General features: G+C 37.4%; 1 protein-coding gene across 4 annotated transcripts in view; it reads left to right on the forward strand.

Moving 5' to 3' along the window:
- The first annotated feature begins 1,203 nt into the window (after positions 1-1,203).
- Positions 1,204-23,950, forward strand: part of LOC132113070 (protein numb homolog) — a 70,704-nt gene continuing 47,957 nt past the window's right edge. For 3 of the 4 annotated variants that reach the window (XM_059520881.1, XM_059520884.1, XM_059520882.1), the window contains exon 1: positions 1,204-1,391. The gene's annotated coding sequence lies outside the window, so the exon portion shown is untranslated. The remainder of the gene's footprint in view (positions 1,392-23,950) is intronic. The other variant, XM_059520885.1, reaches the window with a different exon arrangement.

Genomic DNA, 23,950 nt, shown 5'->3' on the forward strand with positions numbered 1-23,950 from the left:
TCGCTGCACAACAGGTTTGAAAGCTATGCGTGAGCAGCATTGCATGCATTCCTCCGTGAGCCATGCCTTCTGAAGACCAGTGCACATCTTCTTTTAAAAGAGCTGCAGTCATAGGAACTGGTCTTCATGGAAGTCTAGAAGAACATTTTCTGTTGTATGGGGATGGATGCGCAACACTTTTAGGAGATCTGTGCATTTCTGTTATCTGTTTGATTTGGCTGATACTGGAAGCAAATGACATATGGACTCTTCAGCTCAGATATAAATTTTCTATGTCAGGATACCGAAGTGTTTAACTAGGTAATCAATATCACTCCGCTGCTGCTGTCGACAAAGCTTATGATTACAGGGAACAAATTATAACTAATGCAATGTGATGAAAGGTAAGTTTGATTTCTAACATTATTCTCTCAACGGACATTTGCATCGATAGTCTAGTGTTATAATTGATTTGCGTTTGGTGCACTGTGGAGTGGGTAAAACGGGTTTTAATGGCTGGCTAACATATACCCATTGACTCGCGCTAGCCTAGCATCGGCCAACTATCCAAATATAAGGACTGGATAATTAAAAAAAAAATGTCTCCACTGATGAATAACAAACAGGCTGACCTAAAAATGAGGTCCGATGTCAAAAATCCCGAACCACCCCTTTAACTGTGAACATTCAAAAGAGTGGAAAATGTAGATTTATATGTCTGCAAGCATGTGTTTTTTTTTTTTTTTTTTTTTTACCGGAAAATCATATTTAAATGTTCCCTCAACAACTAGTTTTATTTTAACTTTTATTACTGAAGAACACCATTTATTATTATTATTATTATTATTATTTTTATTATTATTTGTATTTTTTTAACAAAAAAAACCACTGGAATCACAAAATAAAATTTTAATCAATTAGCAACATTATTCAAATAGCACAAATGCAGTTTTTATAACATCATATTGGTTGTGAATTCTCCTGTTGTAGAAATCGTCACCATTGGGTTTCATCATAAGGCTTTTTTTTTTTAGAACAAAACAGACTGCCTTATAATTAGCTTAACTGTACTTTTGTACACACACACACACACAATTAATATGCATATTAATATATTCTATTAGCGCGCTCTCTCGCTTAATATTAATTGGCTGGTGCTGTAAGCTCCTCCCAGACCGAGTCTGAATCATGAATAATTAATGAGCGCTCGTGTCAGACAGACCCCGCCCAGCGGCAGCCTGGACCCGGCGAACCGTCACTCAGGAGCGGACACACACACACACACGGCCCGCTGAAGAGCTCCAGGGGGATCCGTCCATACCTCGGGAATATACTATGTTATTTTCCTGATCGTGTAAATCTGCGCTTCTCTCTTTGACAGGGTTCACTCACTTCATCCGTGGATATCTCAGGTGAGTCGATTCACCTTTAACGTTAAGTTACCTTTCCATCTGAACGAGACGCGATGAGGGTGACGAGCCGCTTCATGGTTTTACAACAATAATAGTAAACATTAGTATAACGACGGTTGGTGATGATGTTGTTATCCAGCTAACGAGCTAACTGACTGTTTGACTTTGAGTTCACAGTTTAGCATCCGGCTAAATCAGCTGCTAACCAGCACCTAGCGAGATGACATGACTCAGATGGGTGTTGTGTGTGAGGTGAACAGTTTTCTGACCCTCTGGTGTGTTTCGTGTCCAGGCTTCAGCTTTGATGAAGCGGGTTGTTGGTTCGGGCAGTTTGCTGAACAGTTGCTAGCTCAGCTAGCCGGTTAGCAGCTCACCTGCCACTGATTCACAACACTGAAACGCTGAGTTAAATACCTAATTACACCATCGTGTTCTCTTTTATTTTGAAGTAACTTTACATGGATATTTTTACGTTAGGGTTTCATTACTGGGCTGATGCCATGCACCGAGCTGTGCATTAATTTCTTCTGAACAAGCTGTTTGTTGATGATTCGTTTTGCTGGAGTTGAACTGAGCTCAGTGTGACACAGATCAGAAACACAACGTCTTTTTATGAGTTTGTAATCATCAGTTTGCTGCTCCATCCCAGTGTCCCAGTGACTCTGAACAACCAGTGTTTACAGCTGTCACACTCCAGAATGATGATTATATCAACAGATTAATCACTGATATCTCCTGCCATCATCAGCCTTTCATTAACACCATTCTAAACTACATTAGGTTTTTTGTTTTCAATGGAACTCTTTATCCAATCTTTAGACCAAATGTAAAAGAAAAAAAAATGCATTTGTGATTTGTTTTGTATAATATTTGATACATCAGGCTTTTATGGCTCATATAGTAGGATGCATTAAGAAGAAACTCCACAGTTTAATTAAAAGGCAGAAACTGAGCAATAATATGCACTTTGGTGCAGATGCTGATATTTTAGTAATATAAATCAGTGAGATCTTCATAATATAGCAGATTCTTACAATAAATAATGTTAATATCGGTCGTCACTCTATATCTTCTATAAAAATGACATTCAAATGCCTAGTTTAATGATTAAAAGATGTAATGCAATGGAATACAATGATGTTCGAGAGATGAAGAATTAAATGTCACTCACTGATTCATGACGTCTGAATTAGGGGTGTGCATGGATAGTCGAACATTCGAATATTCGTTCTGTTCTAATTATTCGATAAATAAAAATGATATTCGAATTTCGCAAAAAAAAAAAAAAAAAGTTCACAAAACCTAATTTGGTCACTTTCTGTGATTCTCCACGGCATATTTGAAGATGTATGCAAGCAAAAAATAATGAATGAATGAATAAGGGGCCGTTCACATATCGTGCCTAAAAACGCATGGAAAACGCTAGGCGTGCCGCTTTCTTTTTTCGCTTGGGCAGAAGCGCTCCTGAGGCGTCTGCCGTTGCTAAGCAACAATGACGCGCTCTCTCCATGAAGATGCGGAAATTTCAGCAAAGGATAAATGGATTTGCAGCACAAAAAATCGCTTTCAGTAGCTCTGCCCTCTGCTACTAAATTTATTTCAAAATGGCAATCCATATACAGCTATGACCAGCTGTTCCTTCATCTTGGCTGAGCTTTCAAAGTTGTCACGGGAAAGGATGACGTTGAATGTTTAGAATGTGCGCATCGCGACCGCGTCGCTTCCATTATGAGCGCGCATACCGCGCGCCTACATTGGAAATAACGAACATGAGCGCGCAAACACGCTTCTACAGTACTTCAAATATGCCGTGGAAAATCACAGAAAGTGACCGAATTCAAGAACATTGTTGCGGCATCTCTCAAGCAACAAATAAACACTGCTAACTTGGAGAATGCAGTGAAAACTCCTCTTCTCGCGTCTGCCCTAGACCCTCGGCACAAACATGTCAGGTTTCTCAATGAAAACATGAGAGAAGTAAGAAAAAAAAACTTTTTTGAACATTATCAGAACAGTTTCCTTGATGCGAGTGGTGCGTCACCAACGATGAAGAGGATGCAATGCCCACTCGTCGGAAAAGGCTGAGCCAGTTCTTCAGCGATGATTACAGAGAGTCCAGCCGAGATGAGTGGGAACAGTTCTTGCTGGAGCCATGTATTTCACCAGATGAGGATCCCATTCAGTGGTGAAACGAAAACACTAAGCGCTTCACAAAACTTATTCGCTTAGCACACCGTTATTTGTGAGTCCCGCCAACGTCTGTGCCGTCAGAGCGCGCTTTCTCCGCGGCTGGCCTTATTGTTAACAGACTAAGGAGCCGACTTTCCTCCGATCATGTTTACATGCCTGTGTTTCTAAACAAGAACATGTAAAACAATAGCAAAAAAGATTTGCTGACAGTTTAAAAGTTTCAAAGTTAAGTGTAGGCTACGTTCTACAATAGCATTGCTGCAGGCTGCTTTACGTTTTTTCTTTGTTCACTTTTTTGTTTTTTTTTTGCTTTTAATCTGTACTTTTGTTTGCACGCATTGTTAAAGGTTTTCAGCTACAAAACTCGGTGTGATGTTCAAGCTTATTGTGTGTAAGCTTGTTCAAAATGACGGAAACAATAAATGTTGCTGAAAAATAACGTCGGTCTCATTAAACTTAATTTAAATAAACGAATATTCGAATATTCGTTTTTTGTGAGCTCAAATATTCGAATGTGATATTGGCGGAAAACGCCAATCCCTAGTCTGAATAATCAAGTAAAGCAAAGTTGCTTCAATCCAGTCAGTGTTTGTCTTGAAATATTACTAACAGTGTCAGTTATTCGTATGTTTACTTTCACTTACTAATAACTTATAGACGATCAATCAGACGACAGAAGGCATGTAGTATATTACCATCAGTACGACAAGGCTTTGATCGAGGCATTGAAACTTGTCTATTAAATACGATAGAGTAGGCTTTAATGACGTCGTGTGGTTTAAGTGATGGTCTCTGCTCAGTGAATAGCTGAACTTTCTTCTAACGTTAAAGTTCTGCCATACCTACATTTGTTTAGTGATGAATCTCCTGCAGTGGCCACCCACCGCCACTGTCGCATTTCCATTGAAAACGAGCAGGTTTTGCGTTGACGTACATGTTCACCTAGGCTTTTCTCAGAAGTGTGATGACGTTGGGAATCGAGTGCATCCAGTTGATGAGTCGTCAGAATGACAGTCGCTGTCAAACTACACACTAATGAAGGGTTTTCTTGCGGGATGAAGTCATTTGTCATTTCTTTATAGAGGCTAGGCTTCGCAAAGATAGAAATCAAAAGGCTGCTCTTATCTGTTTACTCTGCTACCTTTGGTTCCAGCTCAGAAGTTAATCATTATCACGTCCAGAACCCTGTACCCTGAGCGGTCTGGTTCATTCAGGTAATGTTTTGATATGATTGTGCTCAAGGTGGAACAGTTTTGCATGTGTAACCCTAATAAAATATAACCGCACAACTCATTTATTTAGTTTGAAGGCTTTTGGAAGAAGGCCGTACATCGTTCTCTCTGTTGTGCATGATTAGCTCTTCCCTTCATTCCTGTCGTATATGAGGACTGTGTCTGCTCTGTGTCAGATTCTCTGTTTTATAGCCGTGTGTAAAGAGAGGTCACAGGTTGAATGGCTGTGACGTGAGATATATTACTGCTGTTTCTGCACATCGGACTTCGTTCTGGTCTGTGTCCAGCTCTCTCACTTAGTGCTGACATCCCTTTCAATGACAGCACATTTATGAAATGTTATTTGAGAACCCAGCCATACCCCTTTTTTCACCAAAATGGTGCTGGTGCTTGGTCAGGGATCTGCGATTCTCCTTCAGAAGCAGCTCACTTTAACTTTTGAGTAGTTGAATTCATTGTATTTGAAGTCAGAGTCAGGCCATCCTTAAATATATTCTTGTTTGCCGTAAGTCGACCGACCCTGTCAATTTAGGACTGACTCAAATTTTATTTATTTTTTTGCTTTTAGTCCGACCGACTTGCCAGTTGTAAATTTGTGTTATGACCGACCAATTTTTTTTACTCTTCGAACAACTAATACAAAAGCAATAAAATAATATTAATTATATTTTAGTAAGTATTGTAAATATATAAATTGCCTTGGCCTAAATAAAAAACGAAGGCTACGTTCTTTCTTTTAAATAAAAACCTGCTTCGTCTCATACTCTCATTCACTGTCAGAGTCAACGGTTCGCGCTTGGTAATGATGGCTGTGGCTGCAGTAAACTAAATGTTTGCGGTCACTGTTCAAAGTCATATGGGTTCGGGCACCATAATACATCTAAAACAGTCATTAAAACAGCTCGACACCGCTTTAACTTGGCACGAAGTTCTGGAAAAACTGTGCCAAGATCTTTTCCCATCCCTTCTCCTCTCTAGTCTAAAACCCTGACCGTGTCGACTGTCACTTTACGTTTGAAAATCTATTGCACGAATCAACCAACACAAGTTTCGAAAATGAAAATGGGAAGTTGATTTTAACTGCCTTCTCTCGGAGCGCATCCAGGTTTTTTTTTTGTGTGTGTTTTTTTTTTTCTTTTGGAGCATCCAGGTTTTTTTTTTTTTTTTTGAAGCACGCGTCACACAGCAACTGCAGCTTCGGACACACACGCATAACAGCAAATAATACTTCTGCACAATGTTTCTCTTTTTACAACAGAAATGTGAATTCTGCCGGTATTCAGACAGTCTCATGCATACAGATACAGACTCGGGCTAGAATCGCCGTATGCATTTTTTTTTTTTTTTTTTTTTTTTTTTGACATTTCTAATTGTAAACACAGCCATGTTGAAGCCTGCAGTAAATGTTTTGCGTTATGGCAGTCCACTCTGCTTATTGTTTTTGGAGAATGTTGCACTCCTGTTTGTCATTGTGCATGAAACTTCACGCCAATAAATCATCAGGAATATTGGTCTTTACCAATATATTGAATCTTATATTATATATTGGTCTCTCATTTGTAGGTTGCATTGACTCCAAGCGGTGGATGCAAGTAAAACAGTATAACACCAGGCTACCTCATTTTTTTTTCTTCAAATGAATGCACCTGAAATTCATGCAATAAACATGTTTTTGACAAAGATTTCAATTTGTTTGTGGTCTTTATAGCCTGCATCAAAATGAGGTTTGCAATTTATGTGCCTGAAGGCATGGGTTGAAGACCCAGTCAGTGACGTCACGATATGATAATGTGTTTAAATTTATACCTTACGTAATCACCATCACCAAAATTTTACTTTTTTTTTTTTTACATTGAAACTTAAAAAAAATATATAGACCTACCTACGACCCATTTTTTTTCACTTCTTTTTACTGTTACTGCAAACCAAAATATTTTTAAGGATGGCCTTATTTAAAAGCAGATGACTGATGGTGAATGATGCAAAAAAGGACAAATGTTGGTTTGAACCACTGGTTGTTGATTGGATGGAGGTAGATGTGAATGTGAGTATATAGTCTTAACACAGAAACAATCTTATGTTGATGTAATGACCGATCAATGTAGTTATGTCAACAGAATTCTTAAAACTTAAAATGTATAATTTAATTATTAAATTAGAATTTTTAGCTTGTAACATTGCATTTATTTAAGTAATACAGTAGGTCCTCTGAGTTTTTATTTGGATGGATAAAAAGTGGTTGGAGTAGCTTTGCAGAACTTTACAAATGGAAATGGGGTGTCTATGTATATGGACTAAATGCTGCCCATTTTGCACAGTTTTGTTGATTTTAATACAGTCTAGTTTAGTCATTGTTTGGAAAGCTTTAGATGGTGTGAAGGCAGATTAGGTTTGGATACCATTCACCTTTTAACTGATACCGGTACTGATACCTGAAATTTGGTACTGGTACCCAAAGGTACCTTCTTTCGTTTTTTTTTTTTTCTCTCTTTGTGTAATTACAAAAACATTAATATGAGTGGAAAGTCCAAACATCTCAGTTTTAACATTTTGAACAAGGGCCCTACAAACTTTTTCTTGTTAAATTTTTTCTGAAAATCAAATGCGTTAAACATTTGTTTTAAATGAAATGAAAATTAAACCATTTCATTTTTTGGGAAGCAACCTGATGTTTACTGTTGAAATTAATGCATGGAAGAAAAACTGTGTAAATATTCCTTTTAAAAACATTTTTTATTTGGCTAATATTTTTTTCCATACAATTAAAAGAAAATGTAATATTTAAAGATGAACATTTTGTTGTACAAAAGTAATACAAGGGTAATGCAGACACTAGTTCATATCGCAATTCAAATTAAGTGGCATACCTACTTCTGATTTATTCGTCCAAAATTGACAAATTCTGTGGCACTACTCGCTATAGAGTAAATTATGTTTTTATACTCGTTTGTACCGACACAGTTCGGTCAGTACCCTTAAAAGTAGAGAGTTCGGTACCCAGCTCTTTTTCTGATACAAGACCTGCAGGTTTAAGGACTCTTAGCACTGTGTTGGTGGAAAAGTAATATCTGCAGTGATTAATCTATAACTATAACTAAAATCATCTAGCGGTTTTAGACCTCTGCTTGGCATTTTCCCCATAGTTGCATGACTGTGAAAGTCCATTTGAGGAGACTCATGATGATGTAGCTTTGAGATAAACCTTCATCACCGCACATGGAGCCTTATCAACATGCAGAATAATGCAAAATGTAATTAGCCTAAGTCTCAAGCATCATTAAAGCTTATGCTAATAGAGACATTTGTTTCTTAAGGTAATATGCATTCAGACCCTGGATCTGGTTTTACAGGACACAATGGTCTTGACTTTAAAGGTGTGTTAAAATCTGAATGCCAGTCTCACCTATCAGCATGTCGCAAGTCAAAATGTCAAAAAAAACTAACCCTAACCCAAAACTGAGGAAATGGACTTTGTGACATTCCTGGGAAGCACGTCATTACTAACCAATTCAGGTTACTGAAACTGCACCTGATGGCTGAAACTCCAGCAGTACTGCTGCTTTACATTGAGCTCTTGATGTAAAATTATTATTATTATACAACATACAACAATACTTTTGTCTTAATTTTTTCACTTGCAAGAGTTTTTTTTTTTTTGGTGGAAAACTGCAGTTTGTGTGAAAAATTTACAACGATGTCTAATTACAAATCTATTGAAATGCTTATTTGCTTAAGTCTGACGTCACGTAACAGCGCTACCGTGTCCAAACACACTATCAGTTACCACGAGAAAACAACAAAAGGTGCTAATATAAACTCACAATGTGATCGAATACTAGCGAAAAAGTTATAATCTTAACCTTTAACTCCATACCGAAGTCCCAGATAGCCAGGCAATGAAAATATAAATATAAAAAAAATATATAAAAATTATTTGTGTTTGGGATGCTGTGAGCACGGAGACTGTAGTGTATATTGTAAGTTTGAAAGCGTTTAGCTTAAATTATTAATATGAATAAACAGTGCTCATAAACGGCTGCTGAGGTCGTATTATCAAGTGAAGCGAGTTAAGGCTTGGACCTGGAAACAGCGCTTCTTATGTCATCACTTAACAACCGAATAGGAATATGAAACTGAGTTTGATTGTTGCTTTGACAAAGCAATGCCACAAAACACGTTAGACATAGATATTATACTATGAGAAATGTACAAATATTTGTATATATTTATATCAGGGCTTGAATTTTGTCTCGGGATTGTGAGGATTGCGCATAATTCTACTTCCCGCAGTTTCCACGCTTTAAACCTGGGAGATTCTCGCAAATATTTCAACGTGAAAGACGCTTGTGACAGATGATGGACTGTATCATTTGCACTAGGGTTGGGCAATGTCTACAAATTTGCCATTGGACGATGTCTACAGTGAAAGTGATGATGACCTCGGCAGGGGCGAGTTGGGGGGGGGGGTGCACGATGGAGAATGATTTGCAGATCCTCAGTACCACTGAAAAACATATAATCTTGTAAAATGTGTGGTAAGTACTACCACTCCATAGTATAAATCAGCGGTTCTCAATTCCAGTCCACTTCGCAGAGCACTTACGTTTGAAGAGAACAAATGTATGAAGCCATAAGAGAAACATATGAAATGTGTAGAGCAAGGTGGCTCGAGGACTGGAATTGAGAACCGCTTGTATAATTAGAGTTTGTTCGATCACGAATCTGGATACGCATCCGAGAGCGCGTCTTTGCGTCTTTGGAGGTGAATAATGTGAAATTATGACAATATAAATATGCAATTAATTATGATTATTTACAGAACAATTTGTGATTTTAATATTTTTTTAATCACTTGACAGAACTAATGTTAACCTTTTATAGATTTTAGATTTCAATTTCATTTCTAATTTTATAGGTCCCCCCTTGGCCCTCTTCAAATGTTCAGTTCAATAATCCGGCCCTCAGTGAAGCTAGTTGAATAGCCCTGCTCTCATCCATTAACATGGGAGTGGAAAAAAATATGCTCCTCATACGCACTGCAAACGAAGTATGTGTAAAGCAGGCTTAACATGATGACCTGCTCCGCTTCTTTTTTAGGGACAAAAAAAAAAGATAAATCAATAAATCTGTTGATTTATTTTTTTCTTGTAAGTACAGGACACATTCAAAACATTGTAAATATGTTTAGTCATCGTAATAATAATTACTGCCTGTTCTACTACTGTTTTTGATATTGAAAATTGGTGTGTCTTACCATATTGTTTTAATGTATCTTACTTAAGAACACAATGGTTTGTAGTGCAAACAGTTTTACCGTTTACTGCACGTTGTTATTCCTCTCGTTATTTACCTAGAGCGGCTAGAAAACCAGAAGTCTCACCCATTCCGCGTTGAAGAAAAAGGTGGATATAAAAACATGAAATAGAAACAGTATGAAAATTATACAAAAACAGGAGGGTCAATATCACAATGTCTTTTAACCCTCACAATACTCACACATTTTGGTTTCAATTTCTCATTTGCTTCATGTCATGTCATAAACAGTAGACACTTATGTACTTTAGAAATATATTTGCTGAGCTCCCACACATTTTTTTTTATAAATAATTTTGGGCTATTATTCAAAGCATAAACCATAAGATATGTCCACCCTGTCATTGACACACATACTACTGTTAAATACGTTTAACAGTCATTGCAATATTAAGATGCATATTATATTTTTTGAAAGGTATAATGCCCCTTTCCTAAACAGGGTTTTTTTGTTTGCTTTCATATTATAAATACGTAAGATTTTATGTAAACTATGTGTTTTTAAAGAAACTCCCACGTGCATTTTTTTCTTATTTGCAGAAAACTGATATTTGGATGCAGGTTTTTTGTTTCCATGTTATTGCACCCACACCTAGCTATTAAATCACACTGATACCCCCCCCCACCTCGTTTCATTTTAGTTTTTAGCACTATTAACTACATATAAATGCTATGTCTTTGGATTCATTTTGTTTTTCTTGAGCCATTCAGAGGTGGACTTGCTGGTAGGGCTGTGACGGTGGCATGTGGTGATATGTAATATACATAAATTTTATATATCATTAATTACATTAATTTTAACTAGGCCCCTAGGCTCCTCGCTAGGGTTGGGTACCGAAACCTGGTACCAATATGGCACTGGTACCTATGGAACCGAATCAGAACGCAGATTTCGGTGTCTCATTTCGGTGCGTCTTAAATGCCTGAGCGATCGATTGAACTATTTGTCCTCGTTCTCTGAAATGTACACAAGAAGCACGAGGGTCGCTAGGCTTTTTTAGCGGGGCTATAGCATTTAGCTCCATAAACTGTACACACATTCGCGATCGCCTCAGAGTCAGTCGCTTAAATTTCATATGAAAGACCATTAGACCGGTCTCCTCTCCGTCTTTCAGCGCGCTCTTCAATCTGCAGACTGCGGCGGAGCAGGGCGAGCGGACTCAAACAGAAACCGAGGACACGAGGTGTTTGTTTATCGACAGATTGTTAGAATATCTGTATCTGTGCAGTTCTTTGTCATAAATACGGTTTACAAAAGGTCACGAGGGAGCAGTCTGTTTCTCATCTTCTGTAAAGTTTTCTCTCCATTCACCGCTCATCACACCACAGCTGTTTCCTCCAGCGACAATCTAGCCCTTAACACATATGAACACATACTTTAATTACACTTATTTAAATATACTTCATTTTATTGCATGTACTTTGTACATACACTACTGTGCAAAAGTCTTAGGCCCAATCCCAATTCTATTTTATTCCCCTTCCCCATACCCCTCCGCCTACCCCTTTCCCTTGGCCCTTGAAACAGAGTGTCAAGGGGTAGGGGAGAAAATATTCCCCTAAGGATTGGGACACCACTACCATGACGTCACACGCCATCATTCATCGTCTAACTCTTACAATACACACATATACTGGTGTGATGGTGTGCATTAGAGGCTTTAATTATCGTTCTGTATTAATGCGCTGCTTACTGACACACACACACACATATTGGAAATCGCGCAGCTCACACATCCAGGAGAATATAAACTTGTCAATTTGCCCCACGACCTTTATTAAATACAGTTTAAATACTGAATCGCTACATTATATTTTCCAGCGACGAGAGGATACAATCGCTGTTTTTAAGTAAACTCACTCTAAAAAGATAAACGCACAGACGCGAATACACGCAACTTCCATTTCTCTTTTTTTGTCTCTCTCTCTCTCTCTCTCTCTCCCTCCCGAATAGGCCATATTTGAGAAAATGGTTTAGCGATTTCTAATTATTGGGGGGATTAGTCTACGACAGTTATCGCCCTGATCAGACGTATGCTGTGGCACGATCATGTAGTCTGTAATGATATGACGTTAGCAAATATTAGTGATTTTTTGCAAACATTTCTTTGAGTAACATGACCATTAATATAAACTCACAATTGAATGTAACATAAAACAAATGATTACTTTTCGTTAAAATCTTTATTTATGTCAAAAAAGCTTACATTTGTCTTTTTGTTCGCTGTGGCAGCCATGTTGCCGAGATAATTCATACCCCTTCGTTTGAAGTATGGTCCCGAAAAATCTTCGTTTGAAGGGTTATCTGGCCCTTCCCCTACCCCTTCCCCTCCAACCAAAAGAGAATTGAGACACCCCTAACCCTTCACATGAACGCGCGAAACGGAGGGGTAGGAGAAAGGGGAAGGGCTAAGGGGTAGAATTGGGATTGGACCTTAGTCTTAGGCAGATTGGCAAAATGAATGTTTGGAAATGTAAACTGATATTTCCTACTGACACACTAAAGCAAAAGATATAAATAACTGGCTTAAAACCCTTTTTTGGGGTGAAAATACTAATGTGCCCAAGACTGTACTTTACAAATAACTGTTGCTGCTGTATAAAGAATGAGCATACAGTAATTCACAGAACAGATTAAAGATAGTGACAGACATCACTCATTTAAACAGAGTAAGTGACAGAGATACAGTAGAAACATTATGTGTGGTTTTGTATTAAATAAAGACCCAGATTGTGAAATACATTTATTAGCCTTAGAGTAAGGGAAGCTTGGGAAATGAGAGCATCCAATGTGAAAGCTATGGATTTATTTTAAATCTTTTTAATGTCCTGTAATGTTATCCTTTTAGGCTTTATTTATTTTTTTATTTATTTTTATAGAAGTATCAGTTCAGGCACCGTTTAGGCACCGGTACCGTTTTAAAAGGATCGAAATTACACCGGTATCGTAAAAATCCCAATCGATACCCAACCCTACTCCTCGCACTGTTTAATGTGTTTGAGATGTGATGTCTTCCTGAATGCATAACTTATATTTCACAGGTATATTCTCCATCTGTACATTTTTGAAAAGCCATGGAAATATTTCCATTTTTCTGTCAGAAGTGCTTTGGGATTCTCCGCTACACTTCACTTTGCACGACACACAGACAGAGCTCAATTAAATAGCAGCGCAGTAATTCTGACTAAAATATACGTTTCGCTGAAATATTTGTAGTTAGACAATAGATTTTTAAACCTACAAGTAGGGTTGGGAATCAAAAATTGATTCCGATTCCAGAATCGAATACTTCAGGTCAGGAATCAGATACTTGTCATCAAATTAAAATTTTGATTCCTATGTGTTTTATTTATTTGTATTTATCTATGAGGACCGGACCTAGCAATCTGCCAGGATCTTGCTCACTAATGTAAGTGCTCCAAATTTTGGCTACATCCTAATTTAACAGGAGGAGGCAATTCATTTTTCACGTAGGGCCAGGTAGGTTTGGACAGCTTTTTTTGCTTAATAAATGAAACCATTATATAAAAACGTCATTTTGTATTGACTTGCATTATCTTTGTGTTAAATTAAAAATAAGTTTGATCTAAATCTTTTAATTGTGACAAATATGCAAAACAAAAAGCGGAAGGAGCAAAACCCTTTTCACGGCACTCTGTTCACCCTTTCACAGTTCCACAGAGAAAGGACACTTCATTTTTGGGTGAACTATGCCTTTACAGGTGGAGTTCTCATATAAAAGGCTTTTGTGAATGTGTCAGATGTGGAAGGGGTGATTCAGTGCTGGAGGCTTCTTGATAGTAAAGCTAATGATCAGGATAAGAGTGTAATCAGCCTCTGCAGTTATAAGAGCGCGGGCCGCAGATGAGCGGCGCTGATGGAGCGCAGGGCTTTGTTCTCGCTGTGGTTATCATCAGCCTCACGCTCAAGGACAGTAACCTGTGGCACACTGTGATCTCTTCTCAATATCCTGCACACGTAACGTCCGGTCGCAAGGCTTTGACGCTGGTTTCCTGGTGACAGCGGCGGGGAAGCCAGGGACTCTTGATTGTGACTGAGGCCAGAGAGCTCACCGAAGGCTCCTCGCTGTCATGAAATCTGTTCTGTGTGCTGCATCATGGCTCGCTTGTCATTTCAGCAAGACGGGTTGTGAGGCACTAGCATTGCTGTTGATGTTACTGCAGAGCGTTGCTTTTGCAACTGAGGTGAAGTCAGGATGTTACTTGTGGTTTGTTTACAGGCAGAGCGTTGCTATTTACAGGTTTTGTCGTACGTCCTTTGAGTTTAATTTGGATGTGTCTTTTCCAGTCTGTAGTCACTTTGTCAGATTTGTTGCAAAACATGCATTTAAAGAAAAAAAAAATTAGATTCAAGGCTACATTGTAAAAATGCGGCACTGCGTTGTTGGCTGACGATCGCTGGTGCAGACGTTTGTTTCAACACTGATGATACAAATGTGCACACACACACACACACACACACTAGCACATATTGTGCTTTCCAAGAGCTCGCTCCCTCCCTCCCTCAGATAAGACGAGAGTAACGTGGGAAGAATGTGCATTCCTTTCCTGAGGAGGAGGAGGAGGAGGAGCCAGGTTTTTCCTCTGCCTCGCATCAGTGGTCTGCCTTCAGCCGTTCAGGCTTTTATCAGAGATCCAGGCCTGCGAGATGAGTCACAGCGCTTCTCTCACACCCTCTTCACTGAAATGGTGACAGTGTATGTTAGTTATAAATTGAACACACACTGGTTTGGAGAACAAAGTATTTTAATTCGGTGACTTTAAGTGAATGATATTAGCTGGCTGTGATCTCAAGTGGTAGTTTTTAAATAAATAGAAACTCTTTTGCTCACCAAGGCTGGGCTTATTTGATTTAAAATAGAGTAAAATCTGTAATCTTTTGAAATGGTATTACGGTTTAGAATAAGTGTGTTCTATTTGAATGTATTTTCAAATGTAATTTATTTCATGTGATCAGCTGAATTTCAGCATCATTACTCCGGTCTTCAGTCCTTACTTCAATGCTTAGAAGTTGCTTCCCGGCTTCGTGACAAACCCAGATGAACCCTGCCCTCAGGAAAAGGCAGCAAAGGGGGCAAGGTTTAGAGAAGAGGAAGAGAAAACTACGGGTCTATGTAAAAGTCTATTCAAGCATGAATCATGATTCTTCTGTCTTCTGACGATTCTAATGGATCCACAAGTTTCAAAATCAATGTTCTAAAGCAGCGGTTCTTAACACTGTTCCTCACATCCCCCTGCTTCTCTCTCTCTCTCTCTCTCTCTATATCTTATCTATTTTCTCATAGCTATAAGAAGTGTTAAACATGGACTCACATGCAGTTGCTGTGCTGTATTAAAGCTTTAATCAGGAAAACCGTATATGTAAAGCTTATATAAGCAGTAGCTTTTACAAATAACAGTGTATCTAAAAGTAAGAGACAACAACAAACAAAAAAAACATAGGCAGGGAACTATAACCTTTCCACTGGTGGCACTTGCGCGACTAACTTTTTCAGTTACTGGCGCCAAACATCATTTGGTCGCACAAATTTTTTATAGTAAGTCTCTCTGGATAATAATGAAACTGTATTCCATACAGATGTGCTTTTTATTTTACTTGCCATATTTTAAACCACATGCCTTTATTTCTTACAGTAGACACAGTACATTGCTCCGTCTTGGTATCTTAACCCAGGGCCCTGGTGCAGGTTGTACAGTGGGCCCTGTCTGAAATTGTTTAATTTGTACTGTATGTTTGTTCTATTTATTTATTTGTGCTATTTACACAGTTTACTTTTTTTTTTAGTTTGTAGCTGTCCAGAAACTAATTTAAAATAGCACTGCATAGTCTTCATGGTAAAATAAAATACACAGTCAAACCAAAATGTATTCAGACACCTTCAACATTTCTCACATCATCACAGTTTATTTATTATAGTTTAGAAATTCGTAATAAAATCTGACAAGAACTCAGAGTTAAACTGTGTCAGAACAAATTCCTCTTGATAATGTCAGATAACTTTGATAGAAAGATATGTAATGGAATCAACAAAAACTTCAGACAGTTGTTAGTATGACAATATTTACACAACTATCAATACTTTGTTGAACAATTACCAAGCAATGCTTTTTTTGGTTCAGTCTGTGGTGTGAAAAGGTTGCATTAGCAATTAAAGAAAGAAACACTTAAGCAAGAAATGGTCAGGTCCCTAATTTATTTATTTTTGTATCAATTTCACTGTTAGTCTACAGTATGAAGAATTTTTGGGTATAATATTTCACAGTTCGCTGTATTTTAATATACTCACTTACATAAATGAGCTAGTGTCCTGCACCCACTAGTAAAAAATATAATCAATTACACTTGATTTTTGGTTTGACTGTGGATAAATTCTTTTTAAAACTATTCGTAAAACTAGTTCATTGTTGCTGTCCGTGAGACGAGGCTCTCTCTCGTGCGCAACGAACACAGCGTGCGAGTAACCAGCTGCTCAGTTCAGCTTTCCCGCATCGCGGGGCTGAAGCCAACTTGATGTGTTGAATGCTCAGAGCACGTTATAAAACATATTTTTAAAATACACATTTCTGTTTTAATAAATGCTCATAGTAAATCATAGCATATTGCCTAAAACATAAGGTAGGTACAAAAATAATCAGTGATACATTTGCGACCTCAAAAAAAATTGGGTCGCCATGTCATTTCAAAAGGTCGCATATACGACCATTTTGGTCACAGTGTAGTTCCCTGATAGGCCTGGCATCAAAAGCTGTGCTTGCACCGGTTCTGCACGATCCTCTTCAATAATATCCTCTGTTTCTCAATTGTGCTCAAACTATTAAGTGATATTATAGGCTGCTGTTGTTTACAAACCAACCAGAGCACGTGATGTGAGGGGGGCGGGACGTTTAGACGAGCACTAGAGGCGGTTTAGCCAATCACAACACACTGGGCTAGCACTCGTGTTTTCAGACGCTTATCAAAACAAAGTTACTGGGTTAAAGGGATAGTTCACCCAAATAGCAAAATTATGTCATTAATGACTCACCCTCATGTCGTTCCAAACCCGTAAGACCTCCATTTATCTTCAGAACACAGTTTAAGATATTTTAGATTTAGTCCGAGAGCTCTCAGTCCCTCCATTGAAGCTGTGTGGAACGGTATACTGTCCATGTCCAGAAAGGTAAGACAAACATCATCAAAGATATCACTAAACTGCAGTGTTTTGAACTCTCTCACAACAGACACGGAAGAGAAGACAATGCTGAATAAAGTCGTAGTTTTTGCTATTTTTGGACAAAAATGTATTTTCGATGCTTCAAAATATTCTAACTGACCCTCTGATGTCACATGGACTACTTTGATGATGTTTTTCTTACCTTTCTGGACAGTAGACCGTACACACAGCTTCAATGGAGGGACTGAGAGCTCTCGGACTAAATCTAAAATATCTTAAACTGTGTTCTGAAGATAAACAGAGGTCTTACGGGTTTGAAACAAGATGAGGGTGAGTTATTAATTACATAATTTAGATTTTTCGATGAACTAACCCTTTAATGGAATGTATTTTTTCTCTCAAACAAAATCATACTGACCCAAGATTTTTAACGTAATTATAAAAAAATCACACAAAAAAATCATAGCACACGTGTCTGCCCATTTGGTGGAAATGGGGCCAGCTTGGGCACTCTGCTGGTAGAAAAGGGTGCACAGGACCTGATAGAGGCCTCGAGAGCTGCATGGCTGCGTTCTTCATTTGACTGGACACAAGCCCTTGCTGTGCTTCAGCAGCAGTCACCTGCCCTCGGTAAGTGATCGGTGTCAGGCTGCAGCTCTTCTGGAGACGCCCCTGAGACTGATCAGAGCTTCAGTCAGAAGCAAAGGAGCTGCTATTTACTGAGCAATCAAACCTCTGCGCTCTGTGCCGCTGGGTCAATTTTCATGATTTGGACTTCTTTTGCTCCGCTGAATGCATTTGTCCATGGAATGGCAATCTCTCCGTGCCTTCTCATGCAATACAGTCTCCATAGTTTTGGATGACAGACAATGAGTTCTTTGAGTTTGTTCAGAAGTTGTGGGCCTAGAGGGAGAGAGATGGCCGAATTGGTGGCTTCAGGTGACACTCAGGCGCAGCGCAGTCACCCTGAAGGAGAATGTGAATACCACAGACCTCGTGGGCCTCCTGCAGTGGACGGACTGGTCGGACGGGGTGTGATGAAATCCTCTCTCTGGTTTGAACCAGCACGCTATGAGTCACACAGGCTCCTGTTACCTGGTCTTTCAATATTGTCTTTCTTCTTGCACCCCAGAGCATTTCTTATCTGTTTTGGTTGAGTTTGATTTGTGCACTTTAAATAACCAAAGCTCTTTGAGGAAATGAATAAAGCTTTTACAAACGCTTAGTGCTTACATCAAACGTGACTTTGGCCTTGTTTACACTGTCAGTTAAATGTGACCCAATTCAGATTGTTTTGCTCATATGTGACAGATCGGATCTGTTCTATGACAGTGTAAACAGGAAAAAAACGCATGCATTCGGATAATTAGAGTTCGGTTTCAGTTCTCATGCATATGTGGAAATAAATCTGATATAAATCAGATATGTGCCAATGTGACTTTCATGTAAACAGGCAGATCAGATTTTCTTATGTCATTAAGGCTGCGACAATTTGGATCCAGAAATATTAAAAGGGGAAATTAAATTAGTTAATTCCTCAAAGTAAACACATTTAAAAAATTTTTTTTTTGGTTAAACATTAAATAAATTGTTGCTAAATTGTTTGTCTAATTATTTAAATAAATTAGACATACTTTTTGATTGCTAAAATTGACCATTGAAATAAAAATTTAATTGGGAAAAACTAAAGTGAAGAAAAAGAAGCATGTTTTAAAAACATTTTGAAGTTTTTGCATTATTTTAGTAGAAAAGAATAGCTTGCTGGTTTGAGTTGGGATGGATGGGTTGTGTGATTTTAGTCACTGGTTTCAGATGTATTTGTTGCTGGACTGGCAGAGCCTGAATAAAACATGAGTCGAGTCATTGGAGAGGTTCTGGTTTCAGTAGGGCATTTAACAAACACAGTTTACTCTGACAAGACCTGCTTGAGCTCCCTGAAGATAATCAACATAACCTTTGACTGATGGGCCAGATGAGCCGCCTCTGACTAGTACTATTAACACTAGCACTATTAAACACTAGCACTATTAAACACTAGTGCTATTAACCCTAGCACTATTACACACTAGCACTATTAACACTAGCACTATTAAACACTAGCACTATTAAACACTAGCGCTATTAAACACTAGTGCTATTAACCCTAGCACTATTACACACTAGCACTATTAACACTAGCACTATTAAACACTAGCACTATTCACACTAGCACTATTCACACTAGCACTATTCACACTAGCACTATAAAACACTAGCACTATTAACACTAGCACTATTAACACTAGCACTATTAACACTTGTACTATTAACACTAGCACTATTAAACACTAGTGCTATTAACCCTAGCACTATTACACACTAGCACTATTAACACTAGCACTATTAAACACTAGCACTATTCACACTAGCACTATAAAACACTAGCACTATTCACACTAGCACTATTCACACTAGTGCTATTAACACTAGCGCTATTCACACTAGTGCTATTAACACTAGCGCTATTAACACTAGCTCTATTAACACTAGTGCTATTAAACACTAGCACTATTAACACTAGCACTATTAACACTAGCACTATTAAACACTAGCACTATTAACACTAGCACTATTAAACACTAGCACTATTAACACTTGTACTATTAACACTAGCACTATTTACACTAGCACTATTAACACTAGTACTATTAACACTAGCACTATTAAACACTGGCACTATTCACACTAGCACTATTAAACACTAGCACTATTAACACTTGTACTATTAACACTAGCACTATTAAACCCTATCACTATTAACACTTGTACTATTAACACTAGCGCTATTAAACACTAGTACTATTAACACTAGTACTATTAACACTAGCACTATTCACACTAGTGCTATTAACACTAGTGCTATTAAACACTAGCGCTATTAAACACTAGCGCTATTAAACACTAGCGCTATTAAACACTAACTATTAACACTAGTACTATTAACACTAGCACTATTAAACACTAGCACTATTCACACTAGCACTATTAAACACTAGCACTATTAACACTTGTACTATTAACACTAGTACTATTAAACACTAGCACTTTTCACACTAGTACTATTAACACTAGCACTATTAACACTAGCACTATTAACACTAGTACTATAAACACTAGCACTATTAAACACTAGTACTATTCACACTAGCACTATTAAACACTAGCACTATTAACACTTGTACTATTAACACTAGCACTATTAAACACTAGCACTATTCACACTAGCACTATTCACACTAGCACTATTCACACTAGCACTATTCACACTAGTACTATTAACACTAGCACTATTAACACTAGCACTATTAAACACTAGCTCTGTTCACACTAGCACTATTCACACTAGCACTGTTCACACTAGCACTATTCACACTAGCACTGTTCACACTAACACTGTTCACACTAGCACTAGCACTATACACACTAGCACTGTTCACACTAGCACTGTTCACACTAGCAGTATTCACACTTGCACTATTCACACTAGCACTATTCACACTAGCATGTGATACCGATACTAGCATCTGATACCGATAACAATGTCAATATTGGTTAATGGCATAAAGCAGTACTTAAAAAAAGAGAGAGAGACAAAAAAAGATTGATTCTCTTCGAGCAGAATGTGTATTTGAACGTTTCAGTTCCTGCATTCGTTTGTGAAAACAGTTTAGTAGAAAACATATAATAATGTTATTTAATAATGTAACTTTTTCTTTGCCAATAATTATATTATTGATATTAATGATATGATATTATTATTAAAAATAATAATAAAGTACAGCGTTTAATTTACTCAAAAAAAGAAAATCATGAAGAGAGTCTTGAATGATCAGATGTGCTAAAACATCTCAAAACCCATCTGTTTAGCTGTGCATTTATTGAATAAGCCCTATGCAATGTCCGAACTGATTACACTGTATTTCACGTATACACTGTATTTTATGTAAAATCATTTTCTATTTTTAACTGTTTTAAATTCATTAAGTCAATTTTTAAATCATTTCCAAAGTTTTAAAATTGCTTGTTTTTATTTTTGTTTTATTATTTCTTCATGACTATTTTACTTTCTTTTATGTTAAGCGCTTTGAATTACCATTCTGTACGAAATGTGCTTTACAAATAAACTTGCCTTGCCTTGATCTCTCTTAGTCATAGCAAATAAAGCATCATCTTTTCTAGATTTACCAAAGACAAAATGTATTAAACAAACGAAAAAACTGGCAACACAATATAAACATAATTTTTTTTCAAGATATTTAAAAAATGTTTCAGCATTGATAAAAAAATCCTACTCCTATAGACATTTTGAGAGGAAAAAAACTGCATGAATGAGAAGGCTGTACATTTTATTATTACATTCAGAAATAATGTAGGCTAAGATAATGGTAAATAAAAGCAAAATTACAAACACAGTTAGGCTATTTTATTTCCCTTCTCTCTACAATAAATCCTCTAAAGTTGTATTTAGGTTAAATTTAAGCGAGAAGCCAAAACAAATTAATTCCAAATTAAGCCTACATCTCTAATTCTGCATGAATCCAAATGTTTCAGTATTTGCAAAGTATCTGGATGCTAACTTTTATTTATTTATCTAAACTATAGGATCTGTTCTTCACTCGCATTATCGATGTAAAACATCATCCTTCACTTATAGACTATATCAGCAGGCGTTGGTCACACTGAACGGCACAGACTGTACTACTGACTGTAAAACTTAAATAGTGCCAAAACACCTCAAACTGTCTCTGAAATATAAATCTATGAAATATATAGGCCAAACACAGCAAGGTTTAAGCTGGTGTATAACTGTTTTATCTTTTGAGAGAAGCTCTGTGTGGGTGTGTTTTTTTAAATCGGTTTATAAATGAAGAGTGTTAATGTTTTTGCTTGAATGAAGAGTGACTTTGTATGTTGCTTCTTTAATATGTCTATTTGGATTTTTTTTTCTTGGTTTGTGGTAATATTGCTTGGTTTTGCTGCACGCGAGTGACAGTCTTTCATCTTGTTTGGTGGTTTATAATAAACTGAGTTCAGTATGTCACAATATGAATCATGTCCTTTGTATCTTGACTTTGTTGTTGATATTCAGTTCTAATTTCACCAGCATTTAGTTGACTAAAATGCATCATAATACCATGCAGAAAGCATGGTTATCATATAAATTATATAGAACCCAAACTCTCATTTTTAACCAAAAATTACATCTTACCCGTGGTTAATGGTACCATAAACTAGTGCTGGAGTAAGTTCAGTCTTGAGACATTCTCAACAGAGCGCTGAATCCAGGAGCCACCGTGGAAACTTTAGTTTAATGGCACTTTACAGTCGTAGTGCAGGTCAGCACATAGTAGTGTTATCTAAAGTACAGGTTCGTTACGTTGGCACTGAATTGATACTTCAGTTTTAAATAGGGATGCACGAATCATGATTTTTCATGGCCGATTCCGATACCGATTTTTTTACAAGCAAACTGGCCGATTCCGATACCAATTTCCGATTTTTTTTTAATCTTTAAGCAACAAACAAGAAAGAAAGAAAGTGTGCATAAACAAGATGTTTATTTGGTATTTAAAACGATAACTGTAACCATCTGAAATTAACGTCAGTAACTGCACAGTAGGTAGACTACATTTAAAACAAACATAGATGGTACAGACATCAGCATTTAGCTTTTGTTTTTGAATTGTGTTGAAACTACATAGAACTGGCCTTAAATTAAAAGATAAACTTTTTTAAAATTTAAAGGCAATAACTACATAGTTCTACAGTCCAAACAACACAATCAACGTATTTTTGGACCGTGAGTCCGTTTCGTTTCTCATCCGAAGTTAATCTGAACATCTCTTCACGGTCTACTCGTGTTCAGGGCGCGGACAGGTACAGTATACGCTCGTGCAACTTTAGTGCGTGCAGGAAAGGGGCTCTTATTTGTACACCAGTACAACAACGGCTGATCGCTTCCTGCTATGTACCTCAGACATGAAGCTCTGCACTTCCAGTGCTGATCGGCTGCCCGTGTCCTGCGCACAGATTTCGAAATACTTCCACACAAATGACATAGCGAACGATTACAATGTAGTCTGTGCATGCGGGCGCACTTCCGGAAAAATCGGCTGAAAAAAGACCAAAAAACAATTTATCCGATTTATGGCCGGTCAACCGGTGCATCCCTAGTTTTAAATTTGTAAGGAAACCAGCCTTACGTACCAAGTACCTGCTCAATTCTTGATTATGAATTGTTTTGCTTTAACCAACAAATTGTGCAGTATAGACAGATTTAATTTTTTTTTTTTTAAAGAGATTGCTTTTCGCTCTTAGTTTGCTGTTTATTACATAACATCATGTCAACTATGATGAGCCTTTCTGTGGTATGGACAATCCCAACTTTAATATTTACCTTAGTATTTATTGTAGTTGCTGTCACTATGGCCAAAAGCAATGGAAAAGATAATAAAATTGAAATTGAATATTATAAAATAAAATGGGAAATTATATAATTTAGTTAAATTATCTTAATAATGTTTTAAAAAATTAATTTGATTACCACAGTTTGGAAAAAAATAATAGTAACTTGCTTCATAGACCCTTACTATGCCTCCTAAATGGCTCT

Source organism: Carassius carassius, chromosome 32 (genome assembly GCF_963082965.1).
Source record: "Carassius carassius chromosome 32, fCarCar2.1, whole genome shotgun sequence".
Taxonomy (NCBI): domain Eukaryota; kingdom Metazoa; phylum Chordata; class Actinopteri; order Cypriniformes; family Cyprinidae; genus Carassius; species Carassius carassius.